The sequence below is a fragment of the Mercenaria mercenaria genome, unplaced genomic scaffold (genome assembly GCF_021730395.1).
Source record: "Mercenaria mercenaria strain notata unplaced genomic scaffold, MADL_Memer_1 contig_1753, whole genome shotgun sequence".
Taxonomy (NCBI): domain Eukaryota; kingdom Metazoa; phylum Mollusca; class Bivalvia; order Venerida; family Veneridae; genus Mercenaria; species Mercenaria mercenaria.
The window spans coordinates 16,719-33,668 of NW_026459755.1; the positions used below are offsets into that span (position 1 = coordinate 16,719).

A 16,950-nucleotide genomic window follows, 5' to 3' on the forward strand; every position below is an offset into this window, starting at 1 on the left:
GAGAAAAAAAAACACACACCAAAAAAAAACAGTTTGGTCGGAAGGAGGACTCTAACACACAACCCTGAGATTTGTGCCAAACGCTTTGTCCGCACAGTTTTATCTGCACGTGATACATGATTGTATATAACTGGCTTTTCAATAGTTAAAGACCTGCTCCAGTCATACCTTTTAACCTTAAATTGTCACTGAAAAAGCATGAAAATCCTGACTATGAACAGTGACGCCTGTCAAAATAGAGTCTATTTTAAATAAAATTCTATATAAAATACCTGTGGTTTTGCGTGTAAAAGTGTGGCACGAGGCCGTTAACTGTTAGCTATTGTAATCATGGTTGCATACACGCAACAGAATTTGAATAGCGGCGGAGCAGGGCTTTAAATCGTTGTTTAGGTTCGGACACCGAAAATTAATTTACGGAAACATCTTTTAACGAAGAAAAATCATAATTATCAAACAAGTTATCGTTTTAGTTGTCGTGCAGTATTTATACTGTTTTTTTTTTTATCTTTGAAGCGTACCGTTATTTGTTTTAATCACGAACACGGTTAGGGCTGTCCGTAGATAGCGGGCTAGGTAAAAACTGAGAGACAGTCAAATGAGTCATCAATTAACTTTTTTTAAATGCGATAAACCTGTTACAGATATTGGACTTCCGAACGATTAATTATTAACCGTGTAATGTTTAAAAAAAGTATGGTTTACTGCTTAGACCCCATACATTAGTTTTGATGTTTAACAGAAGAACAGTGGTTGCTTAATATGGGTTTGTGGAGTTTTGGGCCTAATGGTTAATGTGTCGGCCACTCAACCTGAAAGTCGTATGTTCGAACCCTATTGTACTGACGGTAATGCCTTCTCATATAACACAAGTACTGGTTTTCCATAATGCGGACAGTGATTTAGTACCAGCATAAACTAATACATGTTTGCAACATGTGTGATTGCTAACTTTGGTTTGGTCGTATGAATTATTATGTCAATAAGAAAATACTAAGATATTGGCCGCTTAATGCATGTATGTCCACTTACACTGTAAAAAGATAAATCAATCTCAACGTTGTCTCCTATCTTAAGTATTACTTTACGTCTATTCTTTTTTATCTCTTTAGGTCAGATGGGTAGTAGAATCTGCTAACGCCAGGATCAAGCGTTGGAAGTACTTAGATCATGTTTTACCAACAACGCAGGTTCCATTCATCGGGGATTTCGTAAGAATAGTATGCGCGATATCCAACAAATACTTTCCTCCATTGAGCGCGACGAAAAACAACGACGACGACACCGCACTTGGAAGGAAAATGTTAGATTTGGTCAAAGGGGTAATAACGATCTTAAAACTTACATTGAAAATCACTGTTTAGAACGAAAATCAGCCTGTTGGAAGTCCGCTGAATTAGATGTTGAATTTCCGCGCTTAGACGAAATTCAGTTGAGAGAATTAACATGTGGTACTTACCAACTTAAAATGTCAGCTGGTTATATGCAAGAGCATATTGACGGAAACTCAGGCATTTATGTACATAGAGAAGACAATACTCTTTTAAGGGTCAAAATTCAAAGCAGACACGTGTCATCTAAGGTTTACACACTTTGGATTCGTCATAACGCGACTGAAGTTGTTTCATGGCATTGCAAGTGTCGCGCTGGTAGTCGAGTTGTCGGGGTGTGTGCTCACGTGGCTGCCATTTTATGGTTTCTTGGCTATGCAAGACACACAGGGAAAGAAATGTATGGCACGCGCAACTGGGGTGATTATGTTTTAGACGCAGGAAACATACCCCAAGCTGTTGACAGTTCGGATACAGAGAGTGAGTGAAAATGTAGCAGCTGAATCGTTACATTAACATAGTTTTTAAAGCAGTATTCTGTAGTTGGCCTCTGAAAAAGTATCTTGAAGAGTATTTTTACATTTGATAGTAAAACATATTTTGTAAAAACATGTTTAGAGCTATTCTGATGTTATAAATCTATAGTTATTATGCCGATTTGCTGAATTCATAATATCATAATAATTTATCAATTATTCATGATTATACTTCATAAAAACCGGAGTTTGATATTTGAAAAGAAGAAAAAAAAATCAGTAGATTAATCAGTAGATTAATATCTGATGTTATTTATTATTTATTTTGCAGTTCTTCAAGCGAATAAAATGTTACAAGTCAAAAATATATTAATTTCTAATAACATACTGAAATACGATAGTTATAAGTTTAATATTGTTTTGCATAATTTGACATTTGTATCCATCTGTCTACAGATAAGAATTGAAAGATGTGCACAGCTACAATTAAAATGACTTTGTATTTAAGGAAATAGGTCATATGGTCATAGATGATACGAATGTAATATATAAATTACTATGACGGTGTAATTATTTTTAATATATAGTGAAAATACGATCATTATATTTTCATATTTGTGCGAGATTAAAATTTCTGCACCCACAGTTCTTCTTTACTTCTTAGTTTTGTGTACTGCTCTCCACGACCGTTTCTTGAGTTACAAACTCGCTTAAGCGAGGGATTGTGATGGTCATAGTCTAATTTCCCCCTCTTCCCCACCCCCATGCGGGGTAAAGAGTATCGCGCTTTAAGGCTACACTTGGTTTCTGTCTAAAACATGCAAACTATTGCTGACTAAAATATGTTGACATAAAATCCAATTAAGAAATCAAAAACAAAACACACACACAAAAACGATGGTTGTTACCTTACCAAAATGTAAGTTATTGTTTATCTGTTACTAAATTATGCTCGAGTCATTTAGTGAAGAAACACGTGTATCTAATGGTCGATAAATACACTAGTCGGCACCTCCTTTGATATAAACATCAAAGTAATATCAAAGGTAGCAGTCGGAAAGTTGATTCAAATGCATCGTACATGTACAATGTGTATAACCGCGGGAATGTCAAAATGTAAGTTAAACTGGTTGATCAAACTTTGAAATAGTATTTTGGCGAAATAAAATATTAAGATGGATGTCGAATTTTTTTCACGTATGTTTCTACATTCGTTTAGTGAAATAATGAATGCAAAGAAGTATTAAAACCATATACAAGATTACTTTTAGAAGCAAAACAATGCAAATACATGTCTCTGTCGGCATTTATAGACAAAGGTGAATATCATTTACATTTTGTTCTCAGTATAATTTGATGAAACGGCATCCTATCTTAACCTTATTTAAATGAAATATTATCATATCGCATACTTGTATTTATATGGTTACACATCATTCATGACGGAGCGAAAATAAAATCAACGCGATTTACGTTGTGGCAACGTCACGACGTCGCAAGAAAACCGGTTTTTTTGTTATAACATAGTCGTGCAAAATGTACTATTTTTACTTAATTGTCATTTTAAAACAATAAAAAACTTTATTTTCGGTCTAGGGAGATACTGGATTATCAACTCAAAAAAAATTAGAAAAAAATAATGATGGGCCGTTTTTCGCTAAAAACGAACTTTGTCCTTTAAAAGTGCTCAAGTCAAATATATAATAGACGTCCTAGTAAAAGTGCAGGCGTATTTACATACGTACGGTGGTATGTTTAAGACATGCTTTTATTATTTTAAGATTAAATTATCTCGTGCGCACTACATCTTATTTCGAGTGCTCGGCATCTTATCTCGTGCGCTCAACATCTTATCTCGTGCACACAACATCTTACCTCATGCGCTTGACATCTTATCTCGAGCGATCGTCATCTTATCTCGTGCGCACAATATCTTATCTCGAGCGCTCGATATCTTATCTCGAGCGCTTAACATATTATCTCGAGTGCACGACATCTTATCTTGAGCGATCAACATCTTATCTCGTGCGCACGATATTTTATCTCGAGCGATCAACATCTTATCTCGTGCGTACAGCATCTTAAATTATTATCGAGCGCTGGACATCTTATCTCGTGCGCTCGACATCTTATCTTATGCGCTCGACATCTTATCTCATGCGCACATCTTATCTTGTGCGTACGACATCTTATCTTGAGCGATCGACATATTATCTCGTACGCACGACATCTTATCTCGAGCGCTCGACATCTGATCTCGTACGCACGACATCTTATCTCGAGCGCTCGACATCTTATCTCGTGCGCACGACATCTTATCAAGATATGTTAAGGCCCTTTTTGTGAACTCAGATCATCAGTAAGAATATAGGACAGTAATTAAGTTGAGCAAATGATTCTGCCCATAAGCTGTGCTCAGCCTAAATATAGGGAATCGGATCAGCTTATAGAAAAAAACTGGAAATGGCTATTCGTACGGTCCCGTAGGAATAGCCTCGCAGGCTATTCTTATGGCTCTCCCGTAAGAATAGTGAAAAGCCCGCCTGTGGCTATTCCTACGGCTCTTTGTAATTTGTCGTTAGTGTTCAATACCTATTTTAAGTGAAATTTGACAGAAAAAGATTGTTCGTTGTACAGATGTAGATGTTAATACACATGTTTTTAATATTGAAACACTAAAAGAATTTACCAAGCGTTTTCAACTAAACCAGGTACAGAATTGTTCATCTAGATGTTTCGTTTATATGCATGCAAATTTTTCAAAACAGCACGAATCTCTCACCACTCTAAACATGTTAATTGACCTTTAATTTATTTTTATACTTAGTTTAAACATATTTTATTTCAGTAATACATGAAACATTTACAGAACATTAGTTAGGAATTGGACGTTTGTCACACATCAGCTTGACATGTTTGCAGCAATTCAAACCTGACAAATTATTTGTAAAACAATGACCAAGTGTGTTTACAATGTACACGTCATTTCTGAAATCGGTTGAAAATATATCAGTTGAATGACTTCAGTACTATGCAACAACTATGTAATAAAAAAAACTGCGGTAGGAATAACAACCTGCAGGCTTTTCACTGTTCTTACGGGAGAGCCGTAAGAATAGCCTGCGAGGCTATTCCTACGGGACTGTAAGAATAGCCACTTCAAAAAAATATGGATTTTAAAAGATTTTTCATGTTCTCAGAATTTTACATATACTGCATTATTTTTCATGACCTGACACAAAGGACTTCGGACACTATCATATGATTCTAGCCTACATTTTAAATGCAAATTTCTCCTTAAGTATTTAAACAATACCCAAAGCGTTTCGAATCAGTGATAAACCAATGTATTAGTTAATTTATTACATCAGAAACTGATTTGTATCTGTTCCTATCAAGATGTTTTTCTTATTTTATCTGGGCCAGGGTATATTTTCTTGAAAAAAATAAAATGTTTAATTTCCGTGAAAATATAATGTCATCACTTTACGGAAGTTTTAAATATTTTAATTCCAGTCGAAAAAAGTGACAAAATCTGTTTATTTAAGGAAAAAATAACATTTTAAGATTAAAATCCTATAAATAAATAAAAAAGGGAACGATATTTTTGCAAACAACCTGTAGTTGATTTATCTATACACTGTTCATAATGTAAAGTTATTGACGCATTACATTGTGTGAATAGGTATACATGTAATATGTATAAGTGACCGGTCAGTTTTATTACAGTGGTTCAGGTCACTGGCGCCAGATCAGAAAGAAAATGCCTCTGTACATGTTATATACCCTACCCCTAGGTATTCTATAAGAACCATGGTCATGAACGGAAAAGTGCACTAACCCGTTTCAATCGTACATTTCTCAACTTAAACGCGCAGCTCGGTGAATGGGTACCTAGTATATTGAACAAGCGATAATTTATCTTCCATCGTGCACCAGTCACATTGTCTCAATATTCCATATTACTGAGATTATCAACATATTTTATGCTTTCGTCAACGTTACAGAAAAAACTTGCTTGAACTTCCCTAATGAACATCCGGTCTAGAGGTCACGGCAGTGCGCACATGTTTGGCGAAACGTAAACAAACAAAAACAGATTTTAAAAAAATCACAATTTTACACTAAAACTCGAAATGATCAATGAAATTCATCTTGTATATGATCTTTAATTTGAAATCGTACATTGGCCTGCATCTGTTCTGTATATTTTATTCATTTTGCTGCATTTTCACATTTTAGCGAACACGTGTAGTAAAATGACGATTGACATACATTTTTACAACAGCCAATCAGAATGGTTTTGTAATCTAGAACGGAACTTCACCAGGGAAGTTCAAGCAAGTTTTTTGTGTAATGTTGAAATTACTATAAACTACGCGTTGTTTTTCTAAGATAAGATGTACTGAAAAATGTGACCGGTACACAATGGAACATAAATACCACTTGTTTGATATCCATAGTACACATTTACCCCACTGCGTGTTTTAGGTATGAAATGCGCGATTGAAACGGGTTAGTATATTTTCCCGTTCACGACCATGGTTCTTATAGAATACCTAGGGGTAGGATATATAACATGTACAGAGGCATTTTCTTTCTGATCTGGCGCCAGTGGTTCAGGTAGTTATTTAAGTACATGTACATGTCTTTATAGCTCTGTTATAAGTGATGGCAGATATTTGTGTGATGTATAACATTAATAATAAGAAAAGTCAGTAATCTTATCAAGGCCGTAGGGTGGGTTCTTGCTTAGGATAAGTACCAGTGGCACACATAATATTTGAGCCGCGCCATGAGAAAACCAACATAGTGCAATTGCCACCAGCATTGACCGATCCTGACCAGCCTGCACATCTGCGCAGTCTAGTCAGGATCCATGCTGTTCGCTAACGGTTTGTCTTATTCCAATAGGCTTTGAAAGCAAACAGCATGGATCCTGACCAGACTGCGCAGATGCTCAGGCTGGTCTGGTTCCATGCTGGTCGCAAAGCCACTATGTTGGTTTTCTCATAGCACGGCTCGTTTCGCTAAAACATGTAATAAAAATGTATCCGAAATGACAGTTCTGTCTGAGGCTTGCCTAAGGAAGCTGGATCGGAAAAAGTTAAATCCAGATAAGTCTGACAACAACTCATCTATAGATAATGTTGTCTATTCAGGGCTGAAGTTGTGGGCAAAACATATTCGAAAAGTTGAAGCAGGTCGCTGCATTAAAATACCACCTGAAACTCGGCTGGACCGTTTAGTTCGTTTTCGCGTCTAGCCTTATTTGTATATGCCATCTGCATGGAAAGCGACTTGACACATCACTTTCGTGGCATCACACTGAATGTGAAACCGTCACTGATATGACCTGCCAAGAAGCTACTGTTCTTGACCTATGCATCACAGGCATATCAATGCCAAGCTTTATTTCTGTTGGATAGACTATAGTCAGGATCAGATAAAATGCTGTGCACATATTGCCCCTTTTTTGTTGTGTTTACGCCTAGTCCGCCGCAAAGAACAATCTTCAATTCAGTTTTTACAGAAGGAAGAACATGAAGTAATGAATGCGTGTCACATGTAGTATGTGTCTAAAAGAAATAAATATAAATGCACAGAAAAAGATAAAGAAATAAAGAAATGAAAAATATATAAAAAATACAAAAAAATAATGAAAACAAAATGGAAAACAAATTACATCCTCAACGCTAGTGGTGTGCGCGTCGCGAGGAGGTCATGCAGAAGATTACCTGGTGTGTTGCTAGTATTTTACAGCACACATTTGCCAATCTACTACAACAAACAAACAGGATATGCCAGTGAAAATTTAACCCAATGAATAATAATGAATTAACAGTATTTGCTTCTCTCACTATTCTACATGTATAACATGCCTATATGTGTCCATTCAAACATTTGTATAGTATTTTAGTTACAAACAGATGTAAAAATATGTGACTATCAAATTATTAAAAATGAATATAAAAAGTATTGGTTACTTTACATTTGGGAACACCCTGTAGTTATATTTTTTGTTTAAAAGTACTGCTCCACCCCTTGCATCAACACAATAGTCACAGAAAATGTGTATAATTAATATCTACATATGCTGGCCAAATATGGTTTTGATGCACGGGGGGAACGATGTTCTTTAAAGCAAAATAGCTTTTATATGTATATAACAGGGTACGTAATTGTATTTAGAGCAAAAAATACCATTTTATGAAACAAATATTGAAAAATTTGACTTTAAGAAATAATCTCAAATATGTATTTTGATGGTATATGTAATTAAATACTTATTTCTTAGTGGTTTATTTTTCACTCTTGGAGTAGGCAAATTCATATAGAAAGTGTCCGAAGTCCTTTGACCTTGTTAATCAGCTTTTCTATAAGAAATCATTTAAACCAGTAATTTCGCACATCTGATTTAAAAATAGGTCAGTGAGTCCCAGGCATATACGTGCTTTTACCCGTAACCGTGAATGCAGTGTTCGAAGTTAGAGGTAGTTCAATAGCCAATGACTACAGAATTTCAGCTCGTACTACTGAATTGCCGCAGATAAAACCTCAACCAGGCTACCATTATTTCCTAATGTGATTGAAAAAGCATGCTAGTTAAATGCGTAAATCTTGTTTATTTAGTGTGATTTCCATTTATAAAACTTTTTTTTCTAGAATGCATCGCACAATGTACAGGTTGAGGAACACTTTTTGATTTATTGAAACTGTACAAGCATACTCGATTAGCTGTTCAGAATTATGAAGGAATTGAATTCAAACTGTTCCATAAATGCAAGAGTTTAAGAGTTAGTCAGAACTATAATCATGCAGAAGATGTAATTACTTACACAAATCACAGGGCTCAAATTTTGCACTCGCTAATTGCAAGTCGGTTTCATGGAATGGGGTTTAAAGATAAAAATTTCACACAATTTATTTTGAAAAATACAAATAATAGTCAAAATTGTTGCGTTTTTGTTATTGGGTTTTGTAGATTCGCTTTCATTTTAGGACAATTAAAGGCAGTGGACAGAGTTTTCCCCACGTGCAGATTAACAGAAAACACAACATCTTTGTTGGTTAGCCTTTTTTTTGTTGAATGGGATTACTGATTATAAAGAGATGTAGAGGTCTATCTGATAATTAAATCTAGAACGCAGGCTACCTTACTACTTCGTACTTACAGTATTAGGTACAAAAATTTGCCTTGCTGTAGTTTCAGCCTGTAGTTAAGTTACGCCATCAATGAATGCATTCCGAATTACTTTGAGGGTCATTTTGAGCTATAACGCACAAAATTGTACGCCAAGGAAAACCGTGCAAACAATATTGATGTTCTAGCATGATGTTTTAGGATATTCTAACATTTTTAATTGAAAGTCTAAATTTGCAAGTAGATTTTCAGATTTAGCAACAAGAAAAAAAAGCTATGTGCCAAAATTTGCAATTGGTCAAAAAAGTTAAATTTGAGCTCTGCAAATGCAAACCGAAGCCACTCACATTACTTGTTGGAAGACTGTTCCAATGCATTTAATTCCTGTTCTAGGAATCCCCAATTGAGCATGTCCTAAACAATATGATGAAGTATTTTGAGGGTATGAGACCAGTTGTTTTATGGTGAAAAATTTAAAGATTTTTGTGGTGCTTTAAGTTCAGGCATGTAAAAATTGGGTTTCAGGTTTTGGAAAAATTTCTATTGGTTGCCAGAATGGGTTAGTTGAAATCTGAATTTTGTGCACTGCACAACATACTCAAATTACGTTTAAAGTTATATGTTTATGAATCATGGCCGTCAGATACCAATAAACAATTGTAGAAATTTTGTCGTTCCTATGTTCATACTAAATGAGGAAGGCAGAACAAATTCTTCTAGCTGCTTACCAGTCTGTTTTTGCCTTTCAGTGAATCGGCAAAGTAAAGTTCATAGACCCCCAAGTCAAAAAGGTAAAATGGATTCACTGGGTTAAAGTAATGTTTGGCCGTTCTGGTGGTCGTCCTGTAAACAAACCCACTCATACAGTGACTTTTTTTTTTCAAAACTGAATTTTTAACCGCATTTACTTTGTTTATTATACATTTTGACAAAATTTGTTTACTGTTTTTTTTCATTGAAAAAAATTTTTTATTTAACGAATTTCCCCCGCCATGCCAATGATATAATTGGGGTCATCTAATTAGCATGAAAATTGAAAAAAAAAAAAACCCAGCTTTTGCGAAAAAGATGTTAGCCCTTAGACCCTAGAAATTTTAAAACAGCTGGTTGTCCATGTTTTCTTAATTTGCTCACTTTTCACTATTTTCAGGCATCTTGGTCTATTATACAGAGTATTGTTGTAACTGCTCCAATGTGCTTGTTGACAGAACTGAAACCACTTGCTTGCAGCAGTTCATAAGGAAATTTATTTCTATCTTTCTATTTCTTTATAGTTGCAGCTGTGGGAAGCAGTTTAAATTTCAATACAAGCTGGTATACTGTAAAATCATTAGTATTTGTGTGGATAGACTTTTGTGGTTGGGGTCAGTGCACAGAATCAAATATCAAGGAACATTAGGCGAAAAAAAAAAATTGTTTGTTCCGGTATCCCGACTTAACCCTAAATTTTTGGGCCCCGACCCTAAAATGTTTTTTAGGGCCCTTGGAGAACATTTTTTTCAACTTTTGACAAAAATTGCAAAACTGCACTTTTTATGCATAAACATGGTCAGTGTGTTATAAATCAATTAATGATGCTCTAGAGGCATAACCCCCCCTTTATTTGTATTCATTTTTTGACACAAAAATAATTTCCGAAAAGTATCCCTAAAAATAATTTTAAAAAATCCAAAGAAAAAGTTTTTCCGACCGACCTACCCTAATTTTTTTTAGCATGTTACCGGAAACAAAGAACTTTTTTTTACGCCTTAGTAAAGACTCCATTTCATTTTCTTGATGTGAAAATCCATGATATGGTATCTGAATGAAAAAGCATTTCTGGACAAAACCATTAAATTTTTAATATACATGTATGCAAATTTAAACAATTATTAGCTCACCTGTCACAGGGTGACAACATGAGTTGATGTCCGTCATGTGTCAACAGTTCGTAAAAAATCTTCTTCGGAACCACAGGGCAGATTTACACCAAACTTCACAGGAATGATCATTGGTCCTCTTTCAAAATTACCCAAAGAATTTAATTCCATGTAGAACTCTGGTTGCCATGGCAACCGAAAAGAAAAACTTTGAAAATGATTTCTTGTCAGAAATTGTTAGCCAGCAGGGCTTTTCATCTTATATGACAGAGGCTATATTCGGCCATTTCCCAACCCAAAAAATATTGCATTTTTTCCCATCTGGCAGAGAAAACATCCCAAAAAATGCAAGGTAAACATTTCCCCCAAAAATCACATCAACAAATGGTTTAATTTTGTTTACATTTTAGAAATTTACCGGAGGAAGCGGTTCTCGGGTATCGATTTTTATGCGCCCGAAGGGATGTATTATGTTATGACGCTGGTGTCCGTCCGTCCGTCCGTCTGTCCGTTAGCAATTTCGTGTCCGCTATGTAACTCTTGAACGCCTTGATTTCAAGGAAACTTGACACAAATGTTCACCACACTAAGACGACGTGCAGAACACATGTTTTGGATGTCTCACTTCAAGGTAAAGGTCACACTTAGGCGTCAAAGGTCATATCAGTTTGTTTCGTGTCCGCTTTGTTACTCTTGAACCCCTTGAAGGATTTCAAAGAAATTGACACAAATGTTCACCACACCAAGCGACTTGCAAGCGCATGTTCCGGACGACTCGCTTAAAGGTAAAGGTCACACTTAGGGGTAAAAAGTCATATCAGTTTGTTTCTGCCCGCTTTTGTAACTCTTGAATGTGGAAGGATTTCAAAGAAACTTGGCAGAAATGTTCACCACACTGAGACAATATGCGGGCGCATGTTCCGGATGACTTGCTTCAAGGTCAAGGTCCACACTTAAGGGTCAAAAGGTCATATTGACTGCTTGTGTATATTGCTGTGCAGTGCAGTGCCTTGTTTTTATTTGGCAGATCTTTTTTTTTGTTTCACTTACAATAAAATTTTTTTAATTACTTCCCTTTTATGTTATTTATAAATAGCTTATTTTGAAACTTTTTTTATTATTGGCCGTAGGAAAACCGTGACCACTTTTCTGTGGTACAACATGGATGGTCCCTCTAAATTTTTAGGTGTATTTTTACATACCTAACGATAAGGATTTTTTTTTGTGGACTTTGAATATTTTTTTTGTGGACTTAGATTTGTTTTTTGAAGTGTTCCTTTTGTTTTTTCCACTCCTTTGGGCTACAATAGTCAAGTTTTTTAAAATTTTTTGCTCCATCCTTTTGATGTAATCCTTCGGGCGTATTTTGCCCACTTGGCGGAGCTTTGTTTGTCTTTACTATAGCGCCAGTACTGCGTGTTACGCATTTAAATACCAGTGTAATCCGTTATGTTCTGTGCCCCGGAATTTATATTTTAGTCCGTGCTTCGGGGGAGAAAAATTTAATTTGTCTTTCGTGTTTACTTCCGGTTGTTATTTTCCTGACAAATGTCATATAACGGGAAATATTTCTGAAAATCTATCAAACATGTGGCAGTATCAAAAGAAATTGGAGGTAATCTTTCGACTGTGGGGTAAAAAGGCATAACTTTGAAGGTTCGGGTAATAATACCACCGAAGAAACGGCCTGTGATTAGATTTGTAAAACTTGAACAGTGTTAAAGTCTGAAAAATGCTGTAGTCTAGTCTGTTACTGTAACAGTAAAAATCAAATTTGAGTTGAAAATATTTATTACTGTTCAAATTTATACACTAACACCATCTTTCCATGAATAGCATTTCTTCCCAAACTGGACAGTTATCACACAAAAATTTTCCCAAAATTTTTAAAAGGGCCCTGGCCTCTATCCATTTGCTGGTGAAAAGCCCTGGTTGGATTTCAAAAATATTTTATGGAAATGATCTCTAGGTGACCCCCCTACCAAAATTGACTTAGCCCATTATGTTTCGGTTAAAAGCAAGTTCCTCTACCAAGTTTAGTTCAGATTATCCCCCTTGGGTCAAATATGGTCCTGCCATTTGGTCATATGGTTTACTAGACTTGTTTAGGAAAACTTTGGCCCCAAATTTTGTATTGAAACAGCTGAAAATATTTCAAATTGTTCGAATAATGTCCAATTTGTAATAGAAATTTTATATTTATTTGTTTTAGTTTGCCCGCTTTCTGAAAGCTTTGAGTATGAAACATGTCTTTTTTGTTGGGGTCTATTTTATCAATTTACATGTTTGATATGTGTTTTACAGGTTCACTTCTTGAGAGCAGGCAGCTACAAAATGGAAGGTCGATCAACAAAACAAGTATACTTGAAAAGCAAGAAAGAAACACCAGAAAATATGAAAAGACAGAAGAACAAGGGAACTTGAATAAAAAAAAATAACTTTTAAAGATAGGAATTCAGGATTTACTTGGAAACTAAATTTATTTTGAGAACAGCAGTGATTGACTAAGCTCTGTTACTAAGAGATAAAGTACTATTATCACATTGGTTTTGTTATGCTCATAAAACATACTAAAGTTTCATTAATCTTATTTTAGATAATTGTTTTCTGGTTTATTTTGTAAAGGTTGTCTACTAATTAACATAGTTACATTTAAGTAAAATTTTCCATGAATTTTTAAAGAGAAAGTTTTGTTATACTCCCATGTATTGTCTGTCTTTCAGTCAGTTAGTTTTCATGGTTTCCAGATGATTACTCATGAAAAGCTTGACCGATTTTAATATTTTTGGTACACAGGTGTAACATCAGAAAATACAGGTCAAGTTTGACTTTGGGGTCAGTAGGTCAAAGGCCAAGGTCACAATGACCCTGAACAGGTAAATGGTTTCGTGATGATAACTTGCGAACGCTTTGGCCTAGGATCATAGCTTTTGTAACACAGGTGTAACATGATAAAATACAGGTTGTTTGAATTTGAGGTCAGTAGATCAAAGGTCAAGGTCACAGTGACCCTGAACAGTTGAACCGTTTCCGAATGATAACTTGAGACCTTGAGCCTAGGATGATAAAGTTTGGTACACAGGGTCACATCATGAAATACAAGTTTTACTTTGAGGTCAGTAGGTCAAGGTCACAATAAGGCAAAAAAGTGAATGTTTTTAGATTATAAACTTGGGGAATGCTTAAGCGCCTAGGATCATGAAATGTAAGAGAGGTTGATTATGACCAGCAGGGACCCCTAATGATGTTGAGGTCACAGGTCAAGGTCACACTGACCGGGTTCTTTAAAATAATGCACGGAGGGGCACCCGGGTCTTCCTCCACCAATAAAGGTGGAAAAATCACCATTTGACCTATCCCGTGTAGGTGTGATGTTAAATCCAACAAATAAATAACGGTTCTTTAAAAACGGTTTTTGGACAATAAATTCGTATGCATGGGATGAGGATCACAAAATTTAGTACAAGGTTGGTCTTGACCAGCAGATGACCTGTATTGATTTTGAGTTCCAAAGGTCAGGATGACCCGGAACATTTAAACCTTTTCCATACAACAAACTTGAGAACACTTAGGCGGAGGATCCTGAAACTTCATATGGAGATTGATCTGGACCAGCAGATGATCTATATTGAATTTGAGGTCATTACGTCAAAGCTCAAGAAAGTGCTGCTTTGACATTGGCTTAAATTAGTTCTGTGATAAGGCCATATTGTGGGGGTATATAATTCGTCACTCCTATGACAACTCTAGTCTTTAGCTCACCTGAGCACAAAGTGCTCAAGGTGAGCTTTTGTGATCGCCCTGTGTCCGTCGTCATCCATTCGTCCGTCCGTCGTCAACAATTTGACTGTTAACACTCTAGAGGTCACAATTTTGACCTAATCTTAATGAAACTTGGTTAGAATGTTACCCTCAATAAAATCTTGGAAGGGTTCGATATTGGGTCATCTGAGGTCAAAAACTAGGTCACCAGGTCAAATCAAAGGAAAAGCTTGATAACACTAGACGTCACAATTTTGGCCCAATCTTAATGAAACTTGGTCAGAATGTTACCCTTAATAAAATCTTGGACGAGTTTAACATTGGGTCATCTGGGGTCAAAAACTAGGTCACCAGGTCAAATCAAAGGAAAAGCTTGTTAAAACTCTAGACGTCACAAGTTTGGCCCAATCTTAATGAAACTTGGTCAGAATGTTACCCTTAATAAAATCTTGGACGAATTCGATATTAGGTCATCCGGGATCAAAAACTAGGTCACCAGGTCAGGACAAAGGAAAAGCTTGTTAACACTATGGAGGTCACAATTTTGGCCCAATCTTAATGAAACTTGGTCAGAATGTTACCCGCAATAAAATCTTGAAGGAGTTTAATATTGGGTCATCTGGGGTCAAAAACTAGGTCACCAGGTCAAATCAAAGGAAAAGCTTGTTAACACTGTAGAGGTCACATTTAAGACTATATCTTCATGAAACTTGGTCAGAATGTTAATGTTGATGATCTCAAGGTTCAGCTTGAATCTGGGTTATGTAGGGTCAAAAACTAGGTTACTAGGTCAAATCAAAGGAAAAGCTAGTTAACACTCTAGAAGCCACATTTATGACCATATCTTAATGAAACTTGGCCAAAATGTTAAACTTGATGATCCATATGTCAAGTTCAAATCTGGGTTAGTTGGGGTCAAAAAACTAGGTCACCAGGTTAAATCAAGGGAAAAGCTTGTTAACACTCTAGAGGTCGCAATTTTGGACAATCTTAATGAAACTTGGTCAGAATGTTACCCTCAATAAAATCTTGGACCAGTTTGATATTGGGTCATCTAGGTTCAAAAACTAGGTAACCAGGTCAAATCAAAGGAAAAGCTTGTTAACACTGTAGTGGCCACATTTATGACCATATCTTAATGAAACTTGGTCAGAATGTTAATCTTGATGATCTATAGGTCAAGTTTAAATCTGGGTCAGGTAGGATCAAAAACTAGGTCACCGGGTCAAATCAAAGGAAAAACTAGTTAACACTTTAGAGGCTACATTTATGATCATGACTTAATGAAACTTGGTCAGAATGTTGATCTTGATGATCAGTAGGTCAGGTGAGCGATACAGGGCCTTAATGGCCCCCTTGTTTATTGGTTCTTGTTGCAAGAGAAATGGTACATTTTAGAATAAAGATTACAGCAAGTCACATTTTCTTTATTTTGACAATATTTATTTCAAAGCCTGACAAAAGCATCCAGTACCGTTATTAAAAGTTGTTTTTCACAGTTCAGCTTTATTTCATGTATGGATAAAACAAATTATGTGATCATTATAAATGTGTATATAGATAAAACTTAAACATGTGGACAGTTTATTCAATAAATATAGTGTGAATGTGTATATAAAAGCGAAATTAGGATTTGTTTTACCAAGCATGGACTAGAGTGAATTATTTCAGAATTACAATTAACACAAAAAGAAAAAAAACAAGCCTGCACAAGAGGCTAATATGTCTCCCCAGTCTGAGCTCTTAACCTGCCCTGGTGCAAATAGATTGTTACATGTGTGTCTGTCTGTAAAAAGTCTGTTAACAGGGAGTTGCAATCTAGTAACTTTTCAGTTTGTATGATTTTTAGCTCACCTGAGCACAGTGTGAGCTGATGTGATCACCCCAAGTCTGTTATTGTGCTTCTCAACAATTTGCCTGTTAATACCCTAGTAGACAGTCTTTTTTTAATGTTAAAGGGACGACTTGAAGTCTGATCGATTCCCGATTGAGGCAGTGCCTTATTTCATATTATATTTAGATGAGATGTCGTGTGCTCGATATAAGGTGCCAATCGCTCGAGATAAGATGTCGTTCGCACGAGATAAGCTGTTGATTGCTCGAGATAATATGTCGTTCGCACGAGATAAAATGTTGATCGCTCGGGATAAGATGTTGTGCGCACGAGATAAGATGTTGATTGCTCGAGATAAGATGTCGTGCGCAAGAGATAAGATGTTGATCCCTCAAGATAAGATGTCGTACGCACAAGATAAGATGTGCGCATGAGATAAGATGTCGAGCGCATAAGATAAGATGTCGAGCGCACGAGATAAGATGTCCATCGCTCGAGATAAGATGTCGTGCGCTTGAGATAAGGTGTCGAGGGCTTGAGATAA

General features: G+C 35.9%; 1 long non-coding RNA gene across 1 annotated transcript; it reads left to right on the top strand.

Moving 5' to 3' along the window:
• Positions 1–12,345: 12,345 nt before the first annotated feature.
• Positions 12,346–13,483, top strand: LOC128551842 (uncharacterized). Its single transcript, XR_008368905.1, has 2 exons — positions 12,346–12,425; positions 13,115–13,483. It is a non-coding gene; the product is annotated as an uncharacterized LOC128551842 (long non-coding RNA).
• Positions 13,484–16,950: the final 3,467 nt, after the last annotated feature.